Source organism: Acipenser ruthenus, unplaced genomic scaffold (assembly GCF_902713425.1).
Source record: "Acipenser ruthenus unplaced genomic scaffold, fAciRut3.2 maternal haplotype, whole genome shotgun sequence".
NCBI classification, from domain to species: Eukaryota; Metazoa; Chordata; class Actinopteri; order Acipenseriformes; family Acipenseridae; genus Acipenser; species Acipenser ruthenus.
In genome coordinates, this window is record NW_026708849.1 from 1 (window position 1) to 5,000 (window position 5,000).

General features: G+C 58.1%; 1 pseudogene; it reads right to left on the minus strand.

The window, feature by feature from the left end:
- Positions 1 to 5: 5 nt before the first annotated feature.
- Positions 6 to 5,000, minus strand: part of LOC131736386 (AP-2 complex subunit alpha-1-like) — a 12,027-nt pseudogene continuing 7,032 nt past the window's right edge.

The window sequence follows — 5,000 nt, forward strand, 5'->3', positions numbered from 1 at the left end:
TCAGCCAGGACAGCGACCTTCAACACCTGAGACACAGCGAGGGCGCAGGGGGAGTGAGAGGGTGCAGGGTGTAGGGTGCAGGGGTAGTGTGAGGGTGTAGGGCGCAGGGGTAGGGTGCAGGGGTAGTGTGAGGGTACAGGGTGCAGGGTGCAGGGGTAGGGTGAGGGTGTAGTGTGAGGGTGCAGGGGTAGTGTGAGGGTACAGGGTGCAGGGTGCAGGGGTAGGGTGAGGGTGTAGTGTGAGGGTGCAGGGGTAGGGTGAGGGTGTAGGGTGCAGGGGTAGGGTGAGGGTGTAGGGCGCAGGGTACAGGGGTAGGGTGAGGGTGTTGGGGTGGGTAGGGTGCAGGGTGCAGGGGGTAGGGTGCAGGGGTAGTGTGAGGGTACAGGGGTAGGGTATAGAGTGTAGGGTGCAGATGTAGTGTGAGGGTGCAGGGGTAGGGTGTAGGGGTAGGGTGCAGGGTGTAGGGGTAGGGTGCAGGGTGCAGGGGTAGGGTGTAGGGTGTAGGGTGCAGGGGTAAGGTGTAGTGTGAGGGTGTAGGGTGCAGGGTGTAGGGTGCAAGGTGCAGGGTGCAGGGGTAGTGTGAGGGTGCAGGGTGCAGGTACTCACGGTCTCCTCTCTAATAGAGTAGTAGGGTGCAGGGTGCAGGGTGCAGGGGTAGGGTGTAGGGTGTAGGGTGCAGGGTGCAGGGTGCAGGTACTCACGGTCTCCTCTCTAATAGAGTAGTAGGGTGTAGGGTGTAGGGTGCAGGGTGCAGGTACTCACAGTCTCCTCTCTAATAGAGTAGTAGGGTGCAGGGTGCAGGGTGCAGGGGTAGGGTGTAGGGTTGTAGGGTGCAGGGTGCAGGGTGCAGGGTGCAGGGTGCAGGGGTAGGGTGCAGGGTGCAGGGGTGCAGGGTGCAGGGGTAGGGTGCAGGGTGTAGGGTTGTAGGGTGCAGGGTGCAGGGTGCAGGGTGCAGGTACTCACGGTCTCCTCTCTAATAGAGTAGTAGGGTGCAGGGTGCAGGGTGCAGGGTGCAGGTACTCACGGTCTCCTCTCTAATAGAGTAGTAGGGTGTAGGGTGCAGGGTGCAGGGTGCAGGGTGCAGGGTGCAGGGTGCAGGTACTCACGGTCTCCTCTCTAATAGAGTAGTAGGGTGTAGGGTGTAGGGTGCAGGGTGCAGGGTGCAGGGTGCAGGGTGCAGGTACTCACGGTCTCCTCTCTAATAGAGTAGTAGGGTGTAGGGTGTAGGGTGCAGGGTGCAGGGTGCAGGGTGCAGGGTGCAGGTACTCACGGTCTCCTCTCTAATAGAGTAGTAGGGTGTAGGGTGTAGGGTGCAGGGTGCAGGGTGCAGGGTGCAGGGTGCAGGGTGCAGGTACTCACGGTCTCCTCTCTAATAGAGTAGTAGGGTGTAGGGTGTAGGGTGTAGGGTGCAGGGTGCAGGGTGTAGGGTGCAGGGTGCAGGGTGCAGGGTGCAGGGGTAGGGTGCAGGGTGCAGGGTGCAGGGTGCAGGGTGCAGGGTGCAGGTACTCACGGTCTCCTCTCTAATAGAGTAGTAGGGTGCAGGGTGCAGGGGTGCAGGGTGCAGGTACTCACGGTCTCCTCTCTAATAGAGTAGTAGGGTGTAGGGTGTAGGGTGCAGGGTGCAGGGTGCAGGGTGCAGGGTGCAGGTACTCACGGTCTCCTCTCTAATAGAGTAGTAAGGTGCAGGGTGCAGGTACTCACGGTCTCCTCTCTAATAGAGTAGTAGGGTGTAGGGTGTAGGGTGTAGGGTGCAGGGTGCAGGGTGCAGGGTGCAGGGTGCAGGTACTCACGGTCTCCTCTCTAATAGAGTAGTAGGGTGTAGGGTGTAGGGTGCAGGGTGCAGGGTGCAGGGTGCAGGGTGCAGGGTGCAGGTACTCACGGTCTCCTCTCTAATAGAGTAGTAGGGTGTAGGGTGTAGGGTGCAGGGTGCAGGGTGCAGGGTGCAGGGTTGCAGGGTGCAGGTACTCACGGTCTCCTCTCTAATAGAGTAGTCTGCAGTCTCCAGGTAGCTCAGTTTCTCAGCGACGATCTGCTTGGAGTTGCTTCGGTCACACATGGCGTAGAGCAGGTCAGCCGCACGCTGTCGCACGCTAACATCACGCTCCGTCTGAAACACGGGACACAGAGGAACACGCGTCACACAACACGACAGCGTATAGGGAGCACTGAGCAGAGTGCAGTGTGCAGTGAGCAGTGTGCAGTGTTCAGGGTGCTGTGTGCAGTGTTCAGTGTGCAGTGTTCAGGGTGGCAGTGTTCAGGGTGCAGTGTGCAGTGTTCAGGGGTGCAGTGTGGCAGGGTGCAGTGTTCAGTGTGCAGGGTGCAGGGTGCAGTGTTCAGGGTGCAGGGTGCAGGGTGCAGGGTGCAGTGTTCAGGGTGCAGTGAGCAGTGTTCAGGGTGCAGTGTTCAGGGTGTAGTGTTCAGGGTGCAGTGTGCAGTGTTCAGGGTGCAGTGTGCAGTGTTCAGGGTGCAGTGAGCAGTGTTCAGGGTACAGTGTTCAGGGTGCAGTGTGCAGTGAGCAGTGTGCAGTGCGCACCTTCAGGGCGTTGATGACGGTCTCTATGTGAGTCTTCACTGCCTCGTGGGAGAACTCGGAGCTGGCCAGCGTACACATGCTCTCCAGGGCCAGGTAGCGCAGGTTGGTCTCGCGGTGCTGCAGGAACTGACCCAGCTGATTACAGGCACGCACAAGGAGGTTCGGCTCACTGAGGAGGGGAAGAGAGGGGGAGAGAGGGGGGAGGGGGGGAGAGAGAGGGGGAGAGGGGAGGAGAGGAGGGAGGAGAGGGGGAGGGGGGGAGAGAGGGGGGGAGAGAGAGGGGGGAGGGGGGAGGAGAGGGGAGAGGGGGGGAGAGAGGGGGGGAGAGGGGAGGAGAGGAGGGAGGGGGGGAGAGAGAGGGGGAGGAGAGGGGAGAGAGGACAGAGGATGAGAGCGAGGAGAGAGGAGAGAGGGGAGGAGAGGGGGGAGGGGGGACGAGAGGGGGAGGAGAGGGGGAGGAGAGGGGAGAGAGAGGACAGAGGATGAGAGAGAGGGGGGGAGAGAGAGGGGAGAGAGGAGAGAGGGGAGGTGACCCAATTGGATTACAAGCACGGACCACAGATTAGACAGACAGACAGACTCAGACTGACAGTATTGATTACCTGTGGTAGTGGATCACCAGGCTGAGTGATGGATTATTGATTATTGATTACCTGTGGTAGTGGATCACCAGGCTGAGTGATGGATTATTGATTATTGATTACCTGTGTTAGTGGATCACCAGGCTGAGTGATGGATTATTGATTATTGATTACATGTCGTAGTGGATCACCAGGCTGAGTGATGGATTATTGATTATTGATTACCTGTCATAGTGGATCACCAGGCTGAGTGATGGATTATTGATTACTGATTACCTGTGGTAGTGGATCACCAGGCTGAGTGATGGATTATTGATTATTGATTACCTGTCGTAGTGGATCACCAGGCTGATCGCCTCGAACAGGATGGCGTTCTTTGCATTGGAGTGCTGCACCTTCTTGGACTTGGGTGGCTCCTGGGCCTTGTTCAGGATGGTCTCCAGACACTCCACCAGCCTGCCCTTCACAGCGCCCTCCTCTGGAGGGGGGTAGCACTGCAGGAGCCGGAGCAGCTTCACCGAGAGCCAGGGAGCAGGGACAAAATAATAGGTGTAGTCCTGGAGATCAGTGGAGGCTGAAGAGACAATCTGAGAGAGGAGAGAGGGAGTGTGAGAGAGAGGAGAGAGGAGAGGAGAGAGGAGGGAGGAGAGCGGAGAGAGGGGAGAGGAGAGAGGAGAGAGGAGAGAGGAGAGAGGAGAGAGAGGAGAGAGGGGAGAGAGGAGAGAGAGGAGAGGAGAGAGAGGAGAGAGGAGAGAGGAGAGAGGGAGAGGGAGAGAGGAGAGGAGAGAGAGGAGAGAGAGGAGAAGAGAGAGGAGAGAGAGGAGAGGAGAGAGAGGAGAGAGGAGAGAGGAGAGAGGAGAGAAGGAGTGTGAGAGAGAGGAGAGAGGAGAGAGAAGAGAGAGGAGAGAGAGGAGAGGAGAGAGGAGAGAGGAGAGAGGAGAGAGAGGGGAGAGGAGAGAGGAGAGAGGAGAGAGGAGAGAGGAGAGAGGAGAGAGGAGAGAGAGAGAGAGAGAGAGAGAGAGAGAGAGGGAGGAGAGAGGGGGAGAGGAGAGAGAGAGAGAGAGAGAGAGAGGGAGGAGAGAGGGGAGAGGAGAGAGAGAGAGAGGAGAGGAGAGAGGGAGGAGAGAGGGGAGAGGAGAGAGGAGAGAGGAGAGAGGAGAGAGAAGAGAGAGGAGAGAGAGGAGAGGAGAGAGGAGAGAGGAGAGAGAGGGGAGAGGAGAGAGGAGAGAGGAGAGAGGAGAGAGGAGAGAGGAGAGAGGAGAGGAGAGAGAGGAGAGGAGAGGGAGTGAGAGAGTGTGAAAGAGAGAGGAGAGAGGGAGTGTGAGAGACAGAGAGGAGAGAGAGAGAGGGAGTGTGTGTGTGAGAGAGGAGAGAGAGGGAGTGTGAGAGAGAGAGAGAGAGAACACAGCCCCCCTCACCCTGCTCAGTCGGGACACTGCGAGGGAGACGCAGGTTTTGAACTCGTCCGGATTCTTCTGACTCAGACAGGTGATGAGAGAGATCGCTGCCGTGACCACGCCCTGAAACACAGCCAGAGACAGAGAGGAGAGTGACACTGTGTGCAGTGCGCAGTGCAGTGCAGTGTGGTGTAGACAGTGCGCAGTGCAGTGCAGTGTGGTGTAGACAGTGTGCAGTGCAGTGCGTGTGGTGTAGACAGTGTGCAGTGCAGTGCAGTGTGGTGTAGACAGTGTGCAGTGCAGTGTGTTGTGGTGTAGACAGTGCGCAGTGCAGTGTGTGTGGTGTAGACAGTGCGCAGTGCAGTGTGTGTAGTGCAGTGTGTATAGTGCAGTGTGTACAGTGCAGTGTGTATAGCATGCAGTGTGTATAGTGCAGTGTGTACAGTGCAGTGTGTATAGTGCAGTGTGTATAGTGCAGTGTGTATAGTG